Genomic DNA, 26,885 nt, shown 5'->3' on the forward strand with positions numbered 1-26,885 from the left:
CAAAAAACAGTTCATGAGTATGAGTTTGTACGATTATGAGTTTGTCTAGGGCCCTGAGTATTTTCAACAAGCTACAGTTTGCTCAAGTACCGATTCTGCTATAAGTTTGAGCAACGAATGGAACAATATTCATTAGGACTAGTGCAAAAAGAATCTGGCACGAGTCTAAATAACAATACTGTAATATGAAGAGTAATGAGTACGAGTTTTGATATGAGTAATTTTTATATAATCACTTTATTTTTTGGGGTACAATAACGAATACATACTCATTGGATTAAAAAAAAAAAAAAAAATGAGAAACAAAAAAAAAATACCATGAAGTATGCTTGCACACAAATCAATAGACGTTTTATTAATCCTAAAACCAGATTACATCGTGTAAAGATCAAGTCAATTAAGGTGATTATAAGAAGCTGTTGTCTGGAACATCGCGCTACAGTTCATAAGTTTAGATCAATTAAAATGTCATTATATTATTTTACTCACCACAAAGTGACCGCTTGGTTTGAGCTGCGAGTTGAAACAAATGTCACTGAATAGCTATCCACGTCTCGCTCATTACAGAACACCAGTGATGTATTGCGTGTGTCTCTTTACCTGGCGAAATAAAATATTAATACATATATGTATAAATATTCAGAAAGTTACGTTACATTTTGATTTGGATTTGAAGACACGCACGACACATTAATCGAAACGTCAAGACTAATCTCATCGCTGGTTTTGCCTTATTTTTGTATGTGTGAAGGAACTTGAATGTACTAGTACTCGGATACCAAAGAAAGTACTTTTTACTCTGAGATTCAATTGATTAGAACTCGGCTTCTCGACTCGGTACTCATATATCAGAATAATTGGTACTCGGAAACCCGTACTCGTACTTGATGGCCCAAGTATCTCGTACTCGAGTACCATCCGGCCGCCACTTTAGCTTCTAGACTCTGAACTCAGATATCAGAATACTTTGTACTCGGAAACCTGTACTCGTACTTGATGGCCCAAGTATCTCGTACTCGAGTACCATCCGGCCACACTTAGCACTCGGTAGTTCTTGATACTTGACAATGCATGTTCTAGAAACAGTGTTTGTGGCGAGGCACGTTACACGACCAAAGCTGGCTCACCAACCTTTGTTTTGGTCAAAACTAGAGCATCCACAAATATGGTCATCTTGGTGTTGTACACAAATGCGTTATTAATAGAGTTGATTTAATCGGTCCTGCCAATAAAGAGTCAGAAAAAAGGTGTCAGATTTATATCCTGTCGCTCATGGTGATAACTTACCGTTAGTAAAAATACATTACCAGTCAACAGTGCTCACCCTTTGGGGAAATATTGTCACCATGCATTTCAGGCATTTCAGAAACCCCATAGGGATACACGAATTACACCCAGTAATTTTTCCAGAGGATCCGTTAGCATCTCTGCCATCCAACTCGATCCCAGGGGGCGCCGCCTCGAACCTCGGAATGCCCTTACTTTACGCTTTAGCCTCTCACTACACTTGAACCTTTGGCCGACACAACACCTTAATGCTCCCAAGACGTTAGCTAGCTACGCCAGCAGGGGAGGGGCATCCATGACACATCCAAGACGCTTGGATGTGTAAGTTTGTCTTTGGTTAAAGGCACTGGACATTATCCTCTTGGTAATTACTCAAAATAATTGTTAGCATAAAAACTTAATTGGTAATGAACATGGAGAGTTGTTGATAGTATAAAACTTTGTGAGAAACGGCTCCCTCTGAATGAAAACGTAGTTTTTAGAAGATTTAAAATTTCACTCAAATAATAAGAGACTTTGGCTGAAGCCCTCTCTTAGGCATCTGAAAGCACACAAGTAGTGCAGCAATGGTGTTTTTCTTTCATTATTATCTCGCAACTTCGACGACCAATTGAGCTCAAACTTCACAGATTGTTATTTTATGCATTATGTTGAGATACACCAAGTGAGGATACTGGTCTTGGACAATAACCAAACGTGTCCAGTGCCTTTAAGATGTCCCAAAACGGACACTCAAGTAAACTTGATGTTTCTATACGGTGTGGGTCGGGAGACAGGCTCGGGCTGAGAAGCGTGACGGAGGGGAGCAGATGTTGTAGTTTATGGGGTCAGCGGATCGGTGATGAAGCGCTGCTGTTTTTTTAATACTAAACTGAGAGAAAGGCCAGGGGTGAAAATCGCTGCCTTGTCGGGTTGGCCTGATTAGAATTGACAAGTTAAGAAGTTGGGACCGTAGTGGTGTTGGTTAGGTATTATGTTCCAGAAGGTGTACAACATTAACGAAATGTAATCATGCGGGATTTTGTTTATCCGGGCATGCACGATGTACTAAACAAACACTGTTTAATATCGCTGTTTACAATTTAGTGAAATGTTTAACGGCTTTGGTCAAAGTAAAACAAAAAACTGTTTTGGCCACAAATCGTGTGGATATTGGCGTCAATAACGACTAATTGGATACCAAACAAAATCTCAACAAATCGGCATTATCTACAATGGCAGGTCCTTCATGTAGACCAACTGCAATATATTTAAGCTGTAATGCACTGGACATGTTTGGTTATTGTCAAAGACCAGTATTCTCACTTGGTGAATCCCAACATATGCATACAATAACAAACCTGTAAAAATTTGGTCTCAATTGATCATCAAAGTTGCAAGAGAACGATGAAAGAAAAAACACCCTAATTGTTGCACCAATTTGTGTGCTTTCAGATGCATATAAAGGGCTTCAGGCCTGAAGTCTTTTAATATTTAAGTGAGCCGTTTCTCACAATGTTTTATACTACCAACAGCTCTCCATTGCTCGTCACCAAGTTAGCCTTTGTCTAAGAATTATTTTGAATATGTACATACCAATCGTGTCAAATGCCTTTAATCGAAATTGTTTTTTCATGCTTGTGAAATGTTTTGTAGTTTATACGCGAGTCACTGACCCACTGACATTGATATGTCCGACTTCGAGGCAATAGTCATCGCAATTGACCTCAATACGAGGCCAAAATGTGCCACTTTTGGACTTAGATGAATTTGACCAAGATATTCGCGATCAAGGGCCCGTCACCCCGATGCCTACTTGTCACTTGGGGCAATATAGAGCCTTCAAGTTGACGTCAGTATTTGAAACTCGGAAATGAAGACATTATTCGTCACATTGGTATTCCTTATGGTTAGCACCGTGAGCAAGTTGTGTAATGAACAAAAAAAAACCACATACATAAAACAGCTTATATTTTTTACAGATGTCAAACTCTCATCAATCGGAAAGAACCCTCGAAAAAAAGAGAACCTTTTGACACTGGAACGACTGAAACAATTTCGTTGAAATTACACCATTTGATACGTAAAACTTTAAAGGCAGTGGACACTATTGGTAATTACTCAAAATAGTTTCTAGCATAAAACCTTACTTGGTAACGAGTAATGGCGAGATGTCGATAGTATAAAACATTGTGAGAAACGGCTCCCTCTGAAGTGACGTAGTTTTCGAGAAAGAAGTAATTTTCCACGAATTTGATTTCGAGACCTCAGATTTAGAATTTGAGGTCTCGAAATCGAGCATCTGAAAGCACACAACTTGATGTGACAAGGGTGTTTTTTCTTTCATAGGTTATTCGCAACTCCGACGACCAATCGAGCTCAAATTTTCACAGGTTTGTTACTGTTACGCATATGTTGAGAAACACCATGTGAGAAGACTGGTCTTTGACAATTGCCAATAGTGTCCAGTGTCTTTAAGTCACTTGCAAAAGCAAAAGTTTACCTCAGTCTCTTCAGGCTGTCGAAACTAACCGAAGTGAGTACATACTCGTGACCATCATAAATGCAAAGCAATTTGGACATTTTCTACGAGACTTAAATCTAAAAAAAAAAAAAAAAAAAAAAACCCGGAAAGAGTGAACCCGGATTCCTGCTGACCGTGGGTCAGACTGACAGAGAAACTGGTAAAAAACATTGATTGTGAGTCAGTTTGACACAGTTCCGGGTCAATTTGACACAGGTTCCGGGTCACACTAACGCATACTGGTCACACTAAGCCCCCATTGGACTCGGAATCTTCGTAGTTTCTGACCAATGAGTTTCTAAGAGCGTTCTTCCAGCCAGCTTATGCGGAAAATGCTTGGAGTCAATTAGTTACATGATGATCTCTAAGTAACGGAACTAATAAAAAAAAGTAAATTACAAAGCAAGCGGAATTCAAATTAATATCGATTGCTTTTGCTCCCCCTCCCCGTTTTCATTAGTGGTTTGTAATTTGGTTTCAGATCATCGTTCAAGCATACAAGGCCTTTACTGGACATTACCAGCACTCAGTTTTATGGCTACAGAAACAAACCAATTAAAATATGAAGTTGTCCATCTTCCAGCCGTTAAAGGCACTGGACATGTACTATTGGTAACTACTCAAAATAATTGTTAGCATAAAAACTTACTTGGTAATGAGCAATGGAGAGCTGTTGATAGTATACAACATTGCGAGGAGCGGCTCCCTCTGAAGTAATGTAGGTTTTTTTGAGACAGAGCTAATTTCGCACTGAAATTTTAAAACACTTCAGGCCTGAAGCATTTTATTATGCATCTGAAAACACGAAAATGTGTGCAACAAGGCCTTGTTGCACACATTTTCGTGTTTTCAGATGCATAAACACCCTTGCAAGGGTGTTTTAACAAGGGTGTTTTTTTCTTTCTTTCGTGATTCTTATGCAACTTCGAGTACCATTCGAGTCCAAATTTTCACAGATTTCTTATTTATGCATAATTATGTTGGGACAACACCAACTTGACAATTACCAAAGGTGTCCAGTGTCTTTAATTATCATGATGTATTATAAAGTGCTGGTATTAAATGTGATATAACCTCATGGGTCATAACTGACCTGAACCACAGACTCCAAAGATGATCAAATCCAAGCTCTTGATATATTTCTTCATCATTGAGACCAATGTATTGGCAGTTACATATCCCTCGTCGCTGTCCTTTTGTGTAGCACCGCATACTTTACCAAACTCTAAAATATCCAGAGTGCCACTGTCAACCAATTTTTTTGTATACAAAATTGTTTGTATACTTGTTACAATGTTGTCTTGTTTGGCGATCAGTCAACCTGGCCGCCCTATATAGTCATATGTAAAAAAAAAACGGGACCAAACGAAGGCCACCATCGAGGCGTGAAACCGTACTTTTTTGGCAGATATTTCCAATCAGGTTTACCCAGGTGTGGTGTACGATTATCAACAGTTTACAGAGAGTAAACTCGAGCACAAGTCTCTGTGTTTGTTACACCTGCGCAACATCGGTTTCATGTCATAACAATTTGTGACCATAAAAATTGACTGCAGCTGGGTAGGGCATACATTATTTTGAGATAATTCTTTCATCCAATATGTAAATCTGAGAAACGATTCATGGATGAATCGGTTATCAATTTATCTGAGGGTTGATGTCTGGTCGCGAATGCTGCGGCTGCGCGCTCAAAATGCATTACACCATCATAAGTTGCTGTAGGCTTGTAACCACGTAAGTTTGTATTGCTAGTTTGTATTTAAGAGTGATTCCCAAATGTATGCCTAAGGGATGTCCCTTCTATATTATCACTCAAGAGAAAAGACAGTTTCTCGAGATAATGAAGTCGTGATCGCTGGAAGGTATGTCTACTGTTGTGTTAAGAGGACACCAAAAGGAAGCCATTCACCCAACACATAAATGGTATGATTGAGTTGACTCCGCGGCTTGATATGCGATCCATGTGATATTTACTTACTGTGCTAAATTATGATTGTTGTCTCGAGGCACATTCATGTGGTATCAACACGGGAAGGAAGTTTCGAGTTTACAAAAGGCTGACCATTAATGCTTCGGGGGAAGAACGTGTACTGTAGCTGGAGTCAAGACCAAACAAATTGTTAGTTTATCCCATTCTAAGAAAAGCAACTTGTTAAACATATACACATTAACTATGCAAATTTGAGAATGTAAATAATTTTGGTGGAGAATTGGCCACACGTCCAAATTAATATTAAATTGACTAAATGTGAGACTTTGAAACGCTACGTGGCAGCAGACTTTCCAGGTAAATTTCCATTGTGTATGCAGTTCTGAGCATGCGCACATTACCGAGAACAATGGGTTTTACATGGTAAGTCTGCTGCCTCCAAGCGTGCCAAAAGTCTTACATTGGTGTGCGTGTGTGTGTGTGTGTAAAGCACTGCACTCGCAACCTCGTCCCATGGTTTACATTATTTTCAACCATGTTTACAAGCGTAAACCCTGGGATGGAAACTCCTTACTTCGACCCTGATTGGACAACGACTTTACAATATTATAATATGTTCCATATTTACAGGTACAGCCAGCCGCCGGCAACCAACAATGTACAAACAAGCTATTAAATCTGGTACCGTACTACGAGATTATGACGAAGATTGTGAATTTCGAAAAGTAGCCAGACTATTTGAATTTGCATATACGTATCCCCACAAATTGGATATGCAAATGATTCAATACCAGGGTGAGAGAGCGGTCAACCTTGTAACCGCTTGACACACCCTGGAGACGAGGTTGCTATACTCGGCAAAAACTCATGCATAAAAATGACACCATGGTTGTTCTCAAATTTAGATACCTCAGAGAGAATCAAAGTTAACATCACAGTGTGCTAGAACAACACCAAGGTAGTTGTGTTGGCACAGATTCATGTAATTGTCATTTTTACACCATGTGTAGTTGTACCTTTCGAATCTTCAGTTCTATGAGCGATCAGACACATAAAGGTAAACCATTAAAGGATTTGGGTACCTTTTCAAAATGTCCATAGATTTACATTAAACTTTTTACAGGGTTTAAAGATAATGATAGTGGAAAGCTTCCCTTCAAATTTTACTTACTGAGGTGCTGCAGTTTTTGAGAAATGAGTAAAACAATGTCATGAAAATACGTTTGTAAATGATTAACATAATTTTCGTCTCATGAGAAAATTATTTTCATGACATTGTTTTACTCATTTACCAAAAACTACAGCACCTCAGCACATAATATTTGAAGGGAAGGTGTAAAAAGAGGCCATTAGATACAGACCATATTATGATATTTTTCATCTTCACATCCATGCATATAGTATGCCTTTGAAACTTTGAAATGTAGGCCTAAATAGCGCAAAAAATACGAAGAAGTTATCTTATATAAAAATGCTGTGTGCATTAAATGAGGGATAGTTTTGATTTGGAAGCCGTCGTTCTTTTTCCATCATGGTCATTAACTTTAAAGACCCCAAATGAAAAACTAATGACCCCAACTGGTACCCTTACATGAAGAGACAGTACCTTAGGAATGTAGAGTAGTGACACCAGCTGGAAATGGTAATAATGTCATACCTCAATATGTCAATGCATGAGGAATGCTTACCAGTGAGACCAGCTGGTACCCGGCCAGCTGGCCCTAAGATGTTGCTCTATGGACGAACAAAACAGTATCCATATTGACTTCTGCAAATTGGGAATCTTTCAATTGCTGTAAGAGCGGTAAAAATCGGTCCTTTTTTTTTTTAGTATCTTTGACTTTCCAGGTACAAATGCAAGGAAGGTGGTGAATGGTCTACCACATTCCATCAGAGCCATCCAGACAATAGACACTTTCTAATCACCCTGCAGACCCATCTTTTTTCATAAACTGTTCAGTAAAATTCACTAGACATTTAATTTTTTTCATTTTTCTTTTTTTCAAGAGGAAAAGTATAGGATTTGAAACTTTGCATGGTGGAAATACGATATAGAAACGTTTGCGGTAACACCATGTAATGACTATCTCTAATGAGTTGGGGTGGTTCTGAAAAGTATGCTCTGATCGTCTTCTGGAGAAAGCTGGACTCTGCCAAGAGGAAACTTTTTTTTATATTATTGAAGCAAGTGCCATGAGCACTTTTTGAGGAAACCGGCGCTATATAGAAGACGTCGTCATTATTAAAGCCTTTACCCGGTACTGTTGCGGGCCAACCATAACCTGCACTACTATATTATTTGTCTTCATTGTTAGGTGAATGTCAATTAACCGCATGACTTACTACATGTCAGTTTAAAGCAAGGTTGGATAAGACAAACGAGTTCAGTGTAGAGTTGCATCAGAGCTAATAGTCCATTTATATTAATTAATCACCCCGCCACATAGAAAAATTACCAAGGCCGGCATTAGATGAAATTATACGTTTGGAATTAAGGGCGGATTAACGACCAATTCATTCATCAAGGAAACATGATAGACAACAGCACTTTACATTCCCCATTTACAACCAAATTAATTTCAAGGTTGTTAGCCATAGACTCTCGCTGCCAGATATTCTTTAGTATTGAACCGGAGACCCATCAATTTGATGTATGTTAATCAGTTGCTACTCTGATGATCACGTTCCTGGAAATTTGAGCGGGAAATACTTTTTGGGGGACAAACTACGGCGAAGCCCGTACTTCAAGCCCCACCCAGGCGGGCTAGCAATGTCAAGTACTTGGGGAACGATGGCAGACAGACTTGACTGAAACTTATAAAAAACTCTATCAACCGTAAATGGACCCTTTCTTAAAAATGTGGCAAGTATATTGACGCATGCGTACATAGCGGAGGCCCTTTCGAACCCACGGCTTCGGCTTCTGATTCGGCTCAGGCTACTAGGCCCATCAGTTGGTTTGACTATACGCGTGCTATGTGTTCAGGGATTCGGACCAACCGAGCCTGAAGCCGAATCCGTGGATTCAAAAAAGGGCAATAGTGTTGTCACTATGTAAACGCGCAGGCGAGTGCGTGTCCCACCACCAGCATGGCCCAATTTCATGGCTCTGCTTTAATAGTACTTACAGAAGCAGGGAATTCTGTGCTTACGGCAAGCGTATTTCACAGGTAAGCGGCGAATTTTGGCTTGTGCGCGTGCGTACTCAACGTTACTAGGCATTCTACGCTTACAAGGCTAGCGCAGATGCTCGGCACTTGCACGTAAGCGGGGAATCGTGATCGTAAGCGCAGAATTCGGCAGTAAGCAGAACCATAAATATGGGCTCAGTCCATTGCAAAAAGGCGTAATGTACATGTTTACCAACCAGCATTGGTTTTCGTGCGCATGCACAATCTGCAATTTATAATTTTCATGGGTTTTAGTGAAGGAGTTCCTTCAAGTAGCTTGCTTTCATATTCCCTTAATAATTTTTTTTAGTTTGGACAATCAGAGTAGCAAGACTATTTCCTATAGACATTTATCATGGTGTGGCCATCTTGATTTTACTCATTTCCTGCTCATTGTAACCAAACTGCGGCTGGACGAAATAATAGTCTGGTGCCACGTTTGCGCAATGACTGATATTGGAAACGTAAAACAGGGAACATGACCAAGATGGTGACGGTGTGATAAAGGTCTATTTCGGCCTCATTGGTTACATTGACTTGAGTAGAAGGGGGAAAAGATCACCATGGTCTGCACGATGATGAAAGTCTAATTGGTGAACTTGCAACTTTACAGGTAGGATTTGAAACTTTGCATGGTGGACATACGTTATGGGAAGGTTTGTGGTAACACCATGTAATGACTGTCTCTATAATGAAAACATGGTGGTTCTGAAAAGAACCGTTGGTTTCAAGTTGAAACCAACGGTTCTGGGAGTTGAAACCAACGGTTCTTTTCAGAACCACCCCAACTCATTAGAGATAGTCATTACATGGTAATACCGCAAACCTTAACTTCCATATTGCAGCTTTACAGTTCATAACAGTAGCACTGAACACTATACTAAGAACCAATTGAACAGACACAAATATATATGGTAATGGCAATGAAATGAACTGTGGTGTTCAGATCAACAGCGGCACGTCTTCAACGAGTTTGCACACTTTATAGCCAACGTTCCAGAGAGTGTACTTAATACGTGATGGATCATACACCAGTACTACAGACAACTAATATTACAGGTCATCAATCACTATTTATTAACGAATTCCGGCAACGGGATACCATAATATATACCGAGTTAAGCCGGTATTATGACATGGCTGCGCTGTGTTATCAGACAAATCAACGGGCAAATACTTGACGGTAAACGCGCTATTGGTTCTCAAACGTCAAGGAGTGATACTCGTTTTGAACACGAGAACTTAAGGAGATTTTTGCACGCAGACAGAAATCATCAAATAAAAGAGCAGAGGAGTTGTTATTTCTCCGCTCCCGCCTGGATTGTCTGGTTTTTGACAGTCCCTCGTTTTGCAGAGTTAAAGGTCTGCCGTTAAGTGGGATGGGGACTCTGTTCACATAGACACAAATGCACAGAGTATGATAGACAAGCGTTGTCATCATGACAGATGAAACAGACCAAGAAGCAACATGTTGACACACGGCATTCAATTCAAAAGCTTGTCATTACACAGAAGCCGCCTGTCTGGTTTCTTAAATTAAGAGATAATACTGCTGTATTTGGTTAACTTGTGAGATGGCTTTTCAATTTAAAGTTTCTGTCTTGGGTAGCTTCGTAAGGTTCATCTGTTGTGCTGCGTGGAAGATAATTATGCTATCTCAGGGAAGGCAAGATCATCTGCTCTTTTGACAATAAGGCCCGATACCTAATTTTTTGAAAGGGTAGAGGCACCAAGGCGTGAAATGGCATCCTATGCGGAAACTGTGAAGTGGCAGCAGGGCAATGGAGGCAGGTCGCCTTACGCCTTGTCTTGGAATGGGCAGGGGCACCAAGGCGTTTTCTCTTTGGTAGAGGGCCCCTAGATGGTGTACTGTCTGAGTTAGCAGAGTGTGGGTCCGAGTACCGATCGTGACACTTGTGTTCTCAATTAGGAAGACACTTCGTCATTATTGCTGCATCCTTAGGATGGGACGTAAGCCGTTGGTCCCGTGTGTTGCGTAAAGGAAGGCGAAATAACCCATTGTATTTATCGAAAAATAAAGGGGCTCACCCGGTGTATGTTTCTAGTTTGATTAACTGCACAAATGCGCCACAGTTCCTTACGCGAAGGAATTTGTCTTATACTTTAAAAACTTACCTCCCCTTGCAGGCAACGTCGCTGGATGGCAGATATGAGCACTATATAAAAAGCCACTGTATTATTTCGATAGCCCCGGGCTAGATGCTACAAAGAGTATTACTCAATTTCTCGGTTCTTTTACCTATTAGACTAAAACTATCCATCTAACACTTGTCTTGTCATATTATTGCTTTAGGCCTACGGGCTACGCAGTGCTTGGTGCTTGCTTGGCACTTAAATTTTCGTTTCGTTATAGATGGAGACCATATGAAAACAGTTTTCATTCGATATCATATTTTCCAGCTTCCAGCATTGTGTGGCTACATACGCGTACCAGAAACTCCTAACGGTGAATGGTAACTTTGTTAGAAAGAGCAAGATATTTTCTGTTTTAATTTGAAGGGTTCTTTTGTTTTTGTTTCGTTTATAAAGAATTATAACTCTTTAACAAATTTTGACATTTGTAACTGTTTCAAAACGAAAATTATATTTTGGTTGTATAAATGTCACCGAGAAATCACAAAGTACATGAGGATTATGTTAAAATATCGGGGGTGGGCGTGGACGGAGGGGGGACCCACTATTATAAAACAAACATAATAATAAACGGTTCTTATAAGCCCATTGGTCTCTATGCTTTAGGAGTGTGTGTCCGCCCTCCCCACCCCAAAATCGTAACCAAACTTCATTTTATTTTCCGTGTTTGTTCTGTGTATTTAAAAAACGCACTCGCTCAACAAAAAATTGATTCTTCGAAATTCCGATCATTCCCAAACCAGCATCCGCCACCCGTCTTGTGTAAACCTCTCTGTACCATTATTTGATCGTCTTGACGTCGTGCGGTGAGTTTGTTAATTGATTATTTTTTAATAACTGAACTGGACAGTGACACGGTGTGTGTGTGGTTTGAATTCCGAAGGCAGTTTTTAATAATTGAAATCATAAACCATAGAAACAACAGTAGGGTTGGCCTTCCCTTAATTGCGACCCAAGGTCAAATGAGATGAGGTTTTTATTTTGTATGACGTGAATTCCTGGAGGTTGACCAGTAGAGCAATGACCATCACGCTGGACCGTGTGTTGACCTCTTGATTTAGAGCTGACTATGGTACCGAATCTAGGATTGAACAATTTTAGAATTCATCAGAATACCCTTATTCTAGTGAGGATGCAAATAACTGTAGATTTTCACCGTTTGTATAAATGACATAATACCAGAATACCATGCTTAACGGAACACGTTGCCTGGGATCGGACGAGTTGGTCTTTGAAAAGTGTTTCGAACCGTTTGTTATGAAATGCATTATTATTATTATCATTTCTTTTCTTTATTTTTTTTCTTCAATTGAACACCCCAGTTTTTGCAGTTTAATAAACACACTTACACATGGAATAGCAACCGCCTCCCCCGAAAATCTTAAGAATTCCTGAAGTTCCACAGAAGGGGGTGTGTGCCAGCTGGCGTGTTACATGCACTGTTTTCTACTTTTAATTACTTATAGTTTGATTACCTATCCCTGGTATGTGCCAATGGCTGCCCTATGAAAGTTTCAAGCTACACAGTCAACGAAATGATGCAAGTTGTCAAACTGCTAATAACTTTCACGACTTGTTATTATTATTGTTTGTTTTCTTAGACGAAATCAGGCTCCAAAATAAACAAAGGTGTATGGTGTACGTGCCCTTAGCACTAATTTTAATGAGTAAATGTACTGATATTATTAATTGAGCCAAGATAGTTTCCATCAAAACATGAAACATACTTTCCTAATTGCGGACGTAATCTCGATCACATCCGAAAGGGCGTGCGTCGTAGATGACTCTTACACCTTTTTGCGTATTTGCACTGTGACTGAAATAATGAATGTTAACACGAAGCCGAACAGGTGTGCACTGATAAGGCTGTGGTGTTACCGTCCACGACCAACGTTTCATAGAGCTGCTAAAGCATAAAACCAAATTATGGTTACCAGAATAAGGTTACCAGCTAAAATACCATTTTGTATTGTTCAAAATGTAACTGGTATCCTGCTGAGTGGTGCTTAGAAGAAAAATGTAAAGCAAAATCTTCTTCTCTATAAAAGCAGAAGAGTTGACAACCGCGATCGGTATACCCCCCCTAAAATCTCATAATTCAAAGCATATTTGAAGTAGCACCTATCAGAAGAGAAGAAATTACTTGTTTTAATTCCGTTGCAGCAAACATTATTGACTTCTTCGGACGCATATTTGGGGTGGAAGTAAAATAGACAACCTTCGGGTTGAACCATTTGTTAGACACATTTTTACGGAAACCTTCATTACGTTCAGCGTGGAACATACCACATGTGTTCCTCACTGGATGCGCCCCGGGTGTTATACTTGAGACAGGCCCGTTTCGATTACATCATTACATCACGCACCAGATGCGTATTAATGAAAATTAATGATTGAAGGATTGTAACATTCAAGTAGAAACGTCTGTTGATATCGCTTGTGGTAGACAAGAGTCCAGGAATTGTGGTGTGGCTGGGGATGATGGAATCTTACTATTAATACAATACTATTATTTATTTATTTAGTGATGTTTTAGTTCTGGAGATGGGTGGGGAAAATTCAGGTGGAGGCAAAGCCCAATTCGCACTAGTGTCCATGTAAAAGACATGGAAACGAACCCACTGTCCAAATATGAATGCCCAAATATGGGCATGGTTGATTTTCATGACGTCATCAACACCATAATATTAGCCGTTCCACCGCAGTGTAAGGACTGACAATATTACAGTGTAGTGCAAATGTTTTGCGTCCACCGCGCGCTTAACCCGTTGTCTCCTCCAAAAATGTTGAACGTGGCACAAGGGGGTAACTGTAAACTTGACCTAGTCCGCAAGAGCAAACGGGCTAGGTTATCATTCGGATCAGGTTTGTTTGGTCCTGCATTGATCAACATATTGTTGTGGGGTCCATTGCTCCCATGGAGATTGCCTTGTAGGGCATATTGTTCATATTGAGATTGCCGTGTGTGGTCCATTGTTGCTATTGAGTTTGCCTTGTGTGGTCCATTGCTCCTATTGAGATTGCCTTATGGGGTCCATTGCTCCCATTGAGATTGCCTTGTGGGGTATATTACTTCTATTGAGGTTGCCTTGTGAAGTCAACTGATCCTATTTAGTTTGCCTTGGGGTCCATTGTTCTGTTGTTGTCAGGACCTAGGGCTCTTTCGTATAGACCAAGTGCGCATGCTGCATTATTTGCCACCATTAAACCACTTTTACCTTGCCGCACATTGTACCAATCTGCGCTGTCGACATTTACCTCGTGTGTGTACAAGGACGCCTGAGGTGACCTTCAAATGAATGTAGAACAGACGATAAAGTACGTGTTATAGTCCTAAAAGGTATTTGGCGAGCTATTACTAGGTAATAATTTGACAGTAATTCAAATTTAGAGTGCGTTGACACGTCTGACAAAATGGTATCTCATTAAAAAGATATAAAATGATTGAATTAATATAAATTTGATGCGGGTATTTTAATCAAGTTCGTAATGGTTGCGGGAAGATTTTGGGCACGCCTGCGTACAAGTCTTGTTTCACGTTCTATATCTAGTTTTACACATGTCAAGGTGACAGTTTTTATAATTTGGTTGGCAGACACTCTCCTTAAGAAAAAGAAGAAAAAAACAATATTGTCTCCGTTGAGATTGAGACATACAATAGTGTTTCCGTTGTACCATAGGTTCATGAAACCATAGCTTTCAAATGCTCCTTCTCCGTATTCTCTAACGTGTGGTGAGGCTGAGGCTCGTATCCCGGGTGGCTACAGAAACGAATTTTTAATAAGCCGTTCGTCTCTCTGCTCCGTGAAAAAAAACAAAAAAACATTTTTTGTAGTTCTATTGGTTTTTAAACCGGTAATGACCACACGTATACAGAAATGCTTCAGGCAAACTCACAGAGTGTCTGTGCAAGCCGGGAAGCTGATTGCTGCTCGGGTGCACGGATCCACAAATGCGATGACAACGGTTTTGGGGTTTTTGTGATATTTATAAAAGAATTGCTCAATCCTTCCTTTAAAAGCACTGGATGCTAAAGGTAACTTTTCACAATAATAAACGAGCAATGGAGAGTTGTTGATAGTTTAAAACATTGTGTGAAACGGCTTCCTCTGTAGTAACGTAGTTTTTGAGAAAGAAGTAATTTCTCGCTAAAAATAATTTGATTTCGAGACTTCAGCCAAGAATGTGAGGTCCCAAAACCAAGCAACTTAAAGCACACAACTTGTGCGACAAGGGTGTTTTTTCTTTCATTATTCTCTCACAACTTCAACGACCGATTAAACTCAAATTTCACAGGTTGGTTATTTTATGCATATGTTGTGATACGCCAAGTGAGAGACTGGTCTTTAACAATAATACCAATAGTGTCCAGTTCCTTTAAGTGGCACAACATATTCAGTGTTGTTTTAAATCCATAGTGCAATGACATTACTGTATGTTTCCAACCTACTTTGAGAGTTCGTAACATGTCCTCAGATTGATTTATTTGAATCGTTCATGATTGGCTACAGGTTTACCGTTCAAAGAATGAACTGTCAAAACTAAAAGCACATCAAGAGCCCAGCTGTTCAAATTTGTCTTATAACATGCCATAATATCAATTTACGAACAGCCCAGCCTGATCATGTTTCAAAAGATTCACACGTACACGTGTTACAGTGCTAAGTGTTAATAAGATACCAACAAATCAGCAGGAAGACCCATTGCCTCATTTTGCGATAAATCCTAGCTAGGGGGAATATTACTTCCCCAAAAGCACAGCTCTAATATGTTTAAGTTTTGTTTGAAGATTTGCATGGTGTGGTTAAATAGGAAGGAATTATAAATAAATAGTAAAACTTACGGGTAAAGGTATAAATCTCTTTGGCTCTGAAAAGAGACGTTGTTGTCTCATTAAGTTTATTCCACCATTGAGCAATTAGGCAGGTTACACGTATTGCATCTCTTTGGAACCCCTTGCCGGGTGTATGTTTTCCTCCATCCTACAATCATGATTGTTCAAAGAGGTATATAAACTTCTACCGTTAGCTCCATTTATTTGTTTTCTTAAATGTTTTCATATTGTACAGCCCTTTACCAAGAGTAAAGTTTCTGAAACGCTTTCTTTAAAGCCACATTCATTTGAAAAGAATTGTTTCTCAAAATGTTTTACATTATAAACAGCTATAGTGCTTAATATTATACCAAGTACGGCCATTGATTTTTGAAGTCATTTCCAAATGTATACCCTCCCTTTAAAAGATTGTTTAAGCTTACAAATTCGGTATAAAAATACTGTCATGTGGACTAGAATACTTCTTCCATACAGAGGCCCACATCAAAAATATGTACTACACATACTTAAACCACAATTTACAACAATATTTAAAATACATCACCCATTACACCCTATAGTTAAAATAAATTAATTTTGTCACAGGCTTGCTGTAAATTTGAAAACCATAAACGAATGAAATTTGAACTATTTTAATAAATGAATTAAAAATGATACACCATACATTTAATGTCTGTATGCCACCTTTTCCAGGCATCAACACAATCTAGTATAATTGTTGAGCAACGTGTGTTGAATAAAACAGATGGTACATCTGATTAAGGTTTCCTGCACTATGGTGGAATGATTCCAACATGCTTGTAAACGGAAAAGAATTCCAGGTATATGCAGAGTCAACGTTTGACCCGACAATCAGTTCGAGAAGTTCATCCTGCTATAACTCAGAATATTTGGTTGATAAATGAAGGTTTTAGGTGTAAAGGATGGTTTAAGGTGCGCAATGCAATGATGTATTATTTAGCGGTCTTGGAAATTACTTTAGGATGGATTAGTTATAGTACACATGACGTCATTGACCGCCATCTTTGATGAAACGTGAACGCTATCATTGGCTGAGAGTTGTGCGTAGTACATTCATCCAGAAATGCCCTCTTGACTTCTTCGGACGCAGCAATGGTATAAATATCAGCGTAACTACTTTCGCATTTTATGTGGTGTAGTGAAGATGTTTTAGGGTTTCGTGCATGGAGGAAGGAAATGTCTGTGTTGAATAAAAAAAAATATGTTAATGGCGATTTGTTGCACATGTTCCCTCTGCTCTGTCGCTATGTTTCCGTTCTTGGCACCCTTGGACACGAACGTATATAAAAACACCACAGACACCCCAAACACAGATGTTTACTATAAAATACATTTAATATAAAAACACACAAACAATACACACAGTGATACATGCAACTGTACCACGCATCTGATCAATCAATTACCTACATGAAAAATGCAAACTGACAAGCATGTCATAAACAGCCCCTCTGTTACGGTATGTGTGAACACATCAACAGAACCTCATCGCTCAAGTACGATCGATGTTATTGAAATATGACATGATAAAGATACGTGCTTTTCTCTGTCATCCACGTTTGCAACGCTGGTAAAATCATTGTCACTGATAGCCTGTAGGCTTGCAATTCATATTACTTTGTTAAATCACAAGGAATGGTAGTGAAGCAGCCTTAATTTCTTATGCTGTCCGTGAATCAAGATGTATAAACCTCACCAGTATTGATAAAACAAATCTTGAGCTGTTTGCATTCGTAGTTTAGTTGAAGCACTTTAAATTCACCTGGGCCCACAGCGTAACCTACACATAATATCTTGTTTTGTAGTAGTGTTTAAATGCCATACCACTAATTTAAAGACACTGGACACTATTGGTGATTGTCAAAGACCAGTCTTCTCACTTGGTGTATCTCAACATCTGCATAAAATAACAAACCTGTGAAAATTTGATCTTAATTGGTCGTCGAAGTTTCGAGGGAATAATGGATGGGAAAAATACCCTTGTAGCACGAATATGTGTGCTTTATAATTTTAAATGCTTGATAATTCGATACCTCAGCTGAGGATTCAAATTCAAATCAAATGTTTTAGTGTAAGAATATTTTTTCCCCTAAAAAAGAACGTTATTTCGGAGGAGCCGTTTCTCACAATGTTTTACACTATCAACCAGTCTACCAACAGCTCTCCATTGCTCGTTACAAATTTATTTGTTATGATAAAAAGTATTTAGAGTGTTCAAGTGCCTTTAAACAAAATTTAACACACGTGCTAAATGGCATGGTTAAAGGCAGTGGCACTATTGGTAATTACTCAAAATAATTATTGGTATAAAACCTTACTTAATAACGAGCAATGGGAGAGGTTGATAGTATTAAACTTTGAGAGAAACGGCTCCCTCTGAAGTGACTAGTTTTCGAAAAAGAAGTAATTTTCCACGAATTTGATTTCGAGACCCCAGATTTAGAGTTTGAGGTCCCGAAATCAAGCATATGAAAGCACACAACTTGGTGTGACAAGTGTGTTTTTTCTTTCATAGTTATCGCGCAACTTCTACGACCAATTGAGCTCAAATTTTCAAAGGTTTATTTTACGCATATGTTGAGATACACTAAGTGAGAAGATTGGTCGGTGATCATTATCAATAGTGTACAGTGTCTTTAATTTCTTAGATCTTTTCAGTTTGACCACACGGTTCTCGCTGTAGTCTGTATTGATTCAAGTTAAGAAATGTATCGAATATTCAACAGCTGTTGATGGCGTGTTGACTTTAGCTCAAAGGGGGCCTTCGAACTGTTGTATTATTTAAAGCATCAATGAAACGTTATGGAAAATCGTACCAAACAACAATAGCATTTCCTGAAAACCTAGGTAGCATGACCATGAACACTATTGGTAGTTTAACTCAAAAAATCGTTTTGCATAAAAACTTACTTGGTAATGAGCAATGGAGAGCTGTTGATACTATAAGACACTGTGAGAAACGGCTTCCTCTGAAGTAACAAAGTTTTTGGAAACAGGGGTAATTTCTCACTCAAATAAGTGAGAAAACTGTTATTTGACAATATTATCAAAGGTATCCATTGCTTTAAGGGTAAAACTTTAATAGCAGGCGATTTGTCTTAATATGAGTATCACCATAGTGATAGTGTTGTATTCTGCATCACTCTTTGCTTAGCAGTTAAAACTGACTCACAGTAAAGATCAAACTTAGCTCTTTGTGAAATCAAGCATCGCAGGGGGTTCCGGACATACTGCATCCTGCAATTTGTTCACCATTTTATGTTCTCCTTTTGTCAACAACAAACTTGTGTCATAACATAATTGTAGCCCAAATTGTAAGTGCCGACCTAATTTCCCAATGCACGCTTGCGGCGTGTCTATCATTATGGCGTTTCAGTTACCTTTCTGAGTCGTATTTATTTGTTTATGTGGTGTTTGTTTGTGTGTGGGGGTGTGAGTGCTTTTTTAACATGCCAAGTGTATTATTTTGCCTACCAAAAAACACCATGGAACCTACTTAGCTCCGTGTTGCAGGCACTCTGTGGAAATTTCTTCGTCGTGTAAATTGATGCAAAAAAACATATTCTTCAACATCTGGTGAAAACACTAGTGAAAAACACTCATTCTCAAATATGCATCCCTTTGGAGACATCTTTTGTTCTTTCTCTTGTCCCTGTTCCCCATGGGGTCCTCCCCCTCCCCTTTTTTGTTTCGTCCTCGGTCACCAGAGGTTACCGAATTTGAGAGCACTGTGTGGACGTGAAAGTCTACATAGTGTACTTCAAAAATACTGTGGACCTCTTTTGATGTCAGGTCCACACCTTGTACTGTACTGCTTGCCCACAAGGTGTATGCAACGAGACATTGGCAACACTTTCACTTTAATCGGCGCCTAGTGAGTCAATCAGTTTTCCATCAACGTTTTGGAATTATTGGCTTATAACCGAAATGAATTCAAAAACAAACAAATAGAGCAAATGCCGTTGTTGATCTTCCGTATATAGTGATTATTGCCGGCAATCCAGTCAGACCCTTGAATAAATATTTATAATTTCAAAGTTGGGAATCAATTAATGTTTGTATTGATACAGCTGGTTCATATAGGAGTGACCTGATAAAGATAATTGGAGTTGTGATTGCAGTGACGCAGAACTGCAGGAATTTGGTCCAATGCTGCTGTTGGTAACCTCCTTAAATATAGGGGTGGTTCATAAGAGCCTTTGCCCCTCCCTTCCCCCACTCCCTATACCAAGTTATGTACCGAGGGACACATCTTCAACAGTTCGTAAAACCATTCGGAAAGTAATGCAAATTTTCTGACATTTCTACACCAGCCAAAGCCCAACACATTCAGTTCAGTTCAGTACAACATTTATTTCCAATTCCTCAGTCAATATAATTACAAACTTTGCAAAGTGATACACAAAATGCATGAAATTGAGGGCAACAACCAAGTAAGCACATTATCTCGCAACTTCGACGACCGGTTGAGCTCAAATTTTCACAGGTTTGTTGTTTAATGCCTATGTTGAGATGCACCAACTGTGAAAACTGGTCTTTAAAAATTACCAATAGTGTCCAGTGTCTTTAAGATGATATGTATTTATCAGCGGTTTGAGGTTGGCGTTGGCGTCTTTCCTCACCTTCCACCCATAGGACCGCGGTTCGAATCACGGAGCCTTTGCATTTGGATTTTCAGTCCGAGACTGCGTTCGTTTTTCCCTATTGATGTTTTTCCCCCAACGCCTTTACCTGCAAATTTCGTCATTGTCTTCTTGAGAAGAAAAAAACTTGGTGTGATGTTTTGACTAGTTAGGATGCTTTGTCGATTGTCAGATTCAGATACTAGTTTTGAAATCGAAAAAAAAAATATTGATGGAAAGCTTTAAGACCCGATGGAGTGGTTGATATTATTTAAGGTACTCCGAGAATCGTACTCGACGTGAACAAAATAAAGAGCACTGTAATAAATACATATCATATTTAATTACACATTGAATAGGAATTGATATCATGAGTTGCGAGATGGTTCAGAAATGAAAACCACAAACTGTTCCCCCTTAAGTGAATCACAATTGCCCAAACTTTTCCCCTGGGATCACCCCATGAGCAAACGACTTAAAAATGAACAAACATATCATCTATCACACATCTATTAAATATCATCTACAAACTGATCGCTAAAAAGAAATCCGTGTATAGCGTTTCGGATAATTCCCTAGCTGACCGCTCGCGGGGGTGACTTCCCCTCTTTGCCTCCGGTCTTTAAGATATAGGGCAAGGGATAAGCTTTCAGGCAGAGGGGGAAAACGATTCGGAACGATCCTCCTCCGGCCGTCGTATCTTACAAAAAAAGGAGGTCGCCTTATAGCTTAAAGTCGTACCAGGAGTTGCGTTTAGATAATTAGTTTACAATTGAGCGACATTTGTTTTTCCAGGGTGTCGCCCATGCATGAGAACGGTCAATGTTGAACTCCTTTGGGGGTGGGGGATGGAGAGGTTTAACCCTTACGGCCAAAGGTGGCTTACAAGCAGGTGGTGCTAATGAGGGCAAGAGTTAAATTACCGGGGTTTTACTTCAGCAGGCCTGTATACTTCGTCGTTTGAAAGGACAAGGGCACCATGGCAAGGCATTTTTGTTGCTAAAGGGCACCTATGAGGAACTTTCTACTGCAGCATTTCAACGGCCCAAGGCAATGATCAGGATCAGGGGGCATGGAGGCAGTCGCCACCGTTGCCTCCGTGAAGTATCAGGTCTGACACTAGAAGAGTATACGTACATTATAGACGGTCTGATACTTTCAAAACGAGATGCAGATATTTGATGCACGATTGTGAGTGCCATTCCATGTATAGTCTACCCATCCAAACCGGGACTCCAACAGTGTCTCAGCCTTCAAACAGGCTCCCAAGACCAAAATGTTACCCTAGTTTGTAGCTGGTCGACAGCGTCTTTGTACTGTCTTGTTTTCCCATTTTCTACAGCGCCTTGCATTCTTGGGCAAGTTTGCGCTTTATAAATACAGTTTTTATTACTGTTGTAGATATAACTCCTTTGGTAATTCGTGGCCGTTTTAATTAATAGACGAAAGGTTTTATGTTATTATGGCAAGATTATCTACTACCCAAGCATTATTGCACAAGGGTCTTGTGTTTTCGTTTTCTTTTTGGAGACGCTTGTGGTATTTCCCTTGCTTTTACCATTTGTAATGTTACTCTTGTTATCAATGTCTAATTATTTTGTTATAATAATAATAATAATAATAATAATTTATAATAATAATTTATTGAATGTATAATGCGCTCGCTCCCGGACAAGCGTGTTCGAGAGCGCATAACAAAAACGATTCTAGTAAGAATATTAGTATTATGAAAATTAATCCACCCGAAAACAATCGAATGTTATGCGCTTGTGTACATTTTTCTGGAATGGGCGCAATATAAATCAATCAATTATTTTATATTATTAGTGTTGCAACAGAATGGGCAGCTGTTTTTCTAATCGAATCTGTTTAAAGGCGAAATATGTCAACGGGCTGTCGTGCCAACACCGACATTCCCACAAAGGCTAAAAAGGACAATAACAAACACTTGAGACTAGAATCTCGATTCTGGTTCTTCTGATCTTCTGAGATCCAGGCGCTTCTTTCAAGAAGAAGTCTCATTAAAAGGTTGTCTCTTGTAAATTAGTTCATTTCTTACACCTCTCACACAAAGCAAAACTTCAAGCCTTTTACTGATAAAAAACAGCATGAAGCAGTCTTGCTGACAGGTCAATTTGTGAAAGGAACGTTAAGCCATTTGGCCTTCTACACCCCGCATTCTGTTTCTCCGTCTCATTCCTGATTGTTTTTCTTTGATCATGGTGGTCTGCTTGTTCCGACGGCATTTTCCTCATGTGATGTTGGTGGTCCCTTTGCTCTATGTGTTAAAGGATGATCCCCGACAATCTTCCCGGAGTGGATATCACAAATATTTAAAGGATCACGTTGCCTTGGATCGGTCGAGTTTGTCTTTTAAAGGCGTTTTTAACCGTTTGTTATAAAATGCGTATGAGTAGAAAGATGTTGTAAAAGTAGAATACAATGATCCTCACAAACATGCCTCTAAATTGCGTGGTTTTCCTTAATACCACGTCGACTAACACGATCGGCCATATAATTGGCCGACCCGGTTAGTTTACGGTAAAAGGAAAACCACGCAATTTCGAGGCAAATTTGTGTGGATCATAATATTCTACTTTAACAACATCTTTCTAATCATATGAATTTTTATAACAAACGGTTACAAACGCTTTTTATAGACCGACTCGTTCGATACAAGGCAACGTGATCCTTTAAGACTTATCTCGAGTTAGGACGAGTTACTCGCCGAACTCGTTCTAGCCTTAACGGCAGTGGACACTATTGGTGATTACTCAAAATAATTATTAGCATAAAACCTTTCTTGGTGACGAGTAATGGAGAGAGGTTGATGGTATAAAACATTGTGAGAAACGGCTCCCTCTGAAGTGCCATAGTTTTCGCGAAAGAAGTAATTGTCCACGAATTGATCTCGAGACATCAGATTTAGAACTTGAGGTCTCGAAATCAACCATCTAAACGCGCACAACTTCGTGTGACAAGGGTGTTTTCTTTTTTTCATTATTATCTCGCAACTTTGATGACCGATTGAGCTCAAATTTTCACAGATTTGTAATTTTATGCATTATGTTGAGATACACCAAGTGTAAAGGCTAGTCTTTGACAATTACAAATAGTCTCCAGCGTCTTTAGGAGTTGTAATCCCTCCTAGGACTTCCTAAGTTCGAATATGGAGGTTAGGACTAGTCATATGTGAAGTTGACCCCTTGTCGCACAAAAAAATGTCCTTTTGTGCAGAACATACTACACAGCCGCTACCATCCCTTAGTTAAGAATATATGAGATTCCAAAGACACAATGAAGACGCTTTGGGCGTGGGGATTGTATGCCGTGCCACATTGTCGAGCGCAAATTGTGCTAGCTAATGACGAATCGTTTACATTACATAATATAGAACATTGTAACTGAGTAAAATAGTTGACCCTCTGTTTTTTTTCTGTACGAAACGCTGTTATACCTGAAATGCATTACGCGGGTTCCAAAGCAGCTGCCACTGTTTGTAATTACTCAGAATTGTTAGCATACAAACTTACGAGCAGTTTACAGTATGCAACGTTGTGAGAAACGACTCCTTCTGAAGTAACGTAAGTTTAGAGAAAGAGGTAAGTTCTCGACCAAATATTATACGTCCTGAAGCACATTAGTAGGCAATGCTGCATTTTCTTTCGTTACTCTCTTGCAACGTCAATGACCAATACACCAAGTGAGAATATTGGTCTTTGGCAATTATCAAAGGATTCCAATGCCTTTACTCGACACGTGAGTCCAGCAAATTTAATTTCGGAATTATTGGCTTACCGATATGAAAACAAAAACATGACCATAAAGATATGACCAATTGAGTCAACATTTCTCATCGATTTGTTAATTTATGCATATGTTGGGATACACCAAGTGAGAATACTGCTGGTCTTTGAGAATTACAAAATGTGTCTAGCATGCCTTAAAACATAGCCCGTCCTTCGCCCAAAGCTTCACATGCAATCCTTCCATGACGGATGGTAAATGCAGAATGTCTTTTACATACAAACGTGATGAAAGAGGGAAGTGTCCTCGTATTGATGGATATGTGAAGGCAAAATGCCATCCATTTGGAAGTTTTTTTTTAATTAAGTTTCATTTTAGCAATGGGGTTAAAACATATCCGTCGTCAATTGAAATATGACTTTCTTTCAGACCCGACTGTTTTGACATCGGAGTTGGCGCACGCCCACAGTAGCGACTTAAAGGTATGATAATTGACAATAACAATAATAACACCGAGTCTTAAAGGAACACGTTGCCTTGGATCGGTCGAGTTGGTCTTTGAAAAGCGTTTTTAACCGTTTTTTTATAAAATGCATACGGGCAGAAAAACAATGTAAAAGTAGAATACAATTTCCCAGACAAACATGCCTCGAAATCGCACGGTTTTCCTTTTACCTCGTAGACTAACACGGTCGGCCATTTATGGGAGTCGAATTTTTGACTCCCATAAAATAATGGCCGACCGTGTTAGTTCGCAAAGTAAAATGAAAACCACGCAATTTCGAGGCAAACTTGTGTGGATAATTGTTTTCTACTTTTAGAACATCTTTCCAACCATATGCATTTTATAAAAAACTGTTACAAACGCTTGTTGTGGACAAACTCGTCCGATCCAAGGCAACGTGTTCCTTTAAAGGCAGTGGACACTATTGGTAATTAGCATAAAACCTTACTTGGTAATGAGTAATGGGGAGATGTTGATAGTATCAAACATTGTAAGAAACGGTAATATTGTCAAAGACCAGTCTTCTCACTTGGTGTATCTCAACATATGCATAAAATAACAAACCTGTGAAAATTTGAGCTCAATGGGTCATCGAAGTTGCGAGATAATGATGAAAGAAAAAACACCCTTGTCAAACAAAGTTGGGTGCTTCCAGATGCTTGATTTCGAGACCTCCAAAGAAAGGCAATTGTAGTATAGTGTCTTACTCATGGACACAAGTGTCATGACCAGGATTCGAACCCTAATCCCGATGACTCAGCCACCAGGGCCCAATTTCATAGAGCTGCTAAGCACAAAAATGTGCTTAGCATGAAATTTCTTCCTGGATTAAAACAGGATTTCCAACCAAATTTTCATTTCTTGCATATTGCTTGTTACTGGCATTCAGCTGTTGTTTGCTTACATCCTGAAAATCACATGAAAGTTTGGTTGGAAATCCTGTTTTATCAAGAAAGAAATTTCATGCTGAGCAATTTTGTTGTGCTGAGCAGCTCTATGAAATTGGGCCCTGAACATGAGTTACCCCCACCATTAATTGACGTCAGTGTAGCTATATAGAAATGTTTTCATGCCCTTGTTTAATTTTTGATTGAAAGACATGGACACTATTGGTAATTACCAAAGACCAGTCTTCTCACTTGGTGTATCTCAAGATATGCATGAAACAACAAACCGTGAACATTTGAGCTCAATTGGTCGTCGGAGATAACCATGAAACAAAAAACACCCTTGTCACACGAAGTTGTGTGCTTTCTGATGCTTGATTTCAAAACCTCAAATTCTAAAATCGAGGTCTCGAAATCAAATTCGTGGAAAATTACTTCTTTCTCGAAAACGTTTCTCAGAATGTTTTATTCTATCAACCGCTCCCCATTATCTCGTTACCGACTGAAGTTTTATGCTCATAACTATTTTGAGTATTTACCAATAGTGTCCACTGCCTTTAAGTATGTTTTATTATAAATGGCAATTATCGTAATCCAAAGCTCAAATTGTAATAGCCAGTGCTAAAGTTATATAAATTTTGTAGGAAAATGTCCATCACTCAAAATGATTGAAAGGGAATAGCAAAAATAAGAAAAGATTTATGTCAAAACAATTATTCTCAATCAGTACATCAGGCAATAAAGCCACTTCCGTTCATTTCGGTTAATATTTTTTTCCGGGCGAATTCTTCTTTTTGATTAACGGTACTTCAGTCTAGCATAATCCATTTTAACACGGTACATATTTGAGAGGTGATCAGACTCCTTAAAGAAAATCGTACCTGTCTAAACACAATCCTTAATATGTTAGACAAACTTTCACTGAGACTTTTAAACGTCTAACTTAAAAGTCTATCGATAGGAGCAACTGCTCGGAATCTACCGGAAACCAATTAATGTATCGTACCTGTACGTCTCATATGGAAAATCCATGAATAAGCGGCTACAGATCCTTGTTCCCAAACAGGGACATCAGTATTCGGGAGCAATGCCCAAACGACGCCATCGGTTAATCAGGATACCACGCCCTATTCCCGCCTCGTCAAAGAGAGTCATTTCTAGCAATCATTACAGTAGTCGCTAACCAGAAATTGGTCTGGTGTCGGATCAGAACACCCACCCCCTC

General features: G+C 39.2%; 1 protein-coding gene across 1 annotated transcript in view; it reads right to left on the bottom strand.

The window, feature by feature from the left end:
- LOC117293205 (galanin receptor type 1-like) overlaps nucleotides 1–26,885 on the bottom strand; it is a 57,820-nt gene that overhangs the window by 29,200 nt on the left and 1,735 nt on the right. Inside the window, exon 2 of the mRNA XM_033775429.1 lies at nucleotides 490–600. The gene's annotated coding sequence lies outside the window, so the exon portion shown is untranslated. The remainder of the gene's footprint in view (nucleotides 1–489; nucleotides 601–26,885) is intronic.

The sequence above is a fragment of the Asterias rubens genome, chromosome 8, assembly GCF_902459465.1.
Source record: "Asterias rubens chromosome 8, eAstRub1.3, whole genome shotgun sequence".
In the NCBI taxonomy this organism is placed as follows: Eukaryota; Metazoa; Echinodermata; class Asteroidea; order Forcipulatida; family Asteriidae; genus Asterias; species Asterias rubens.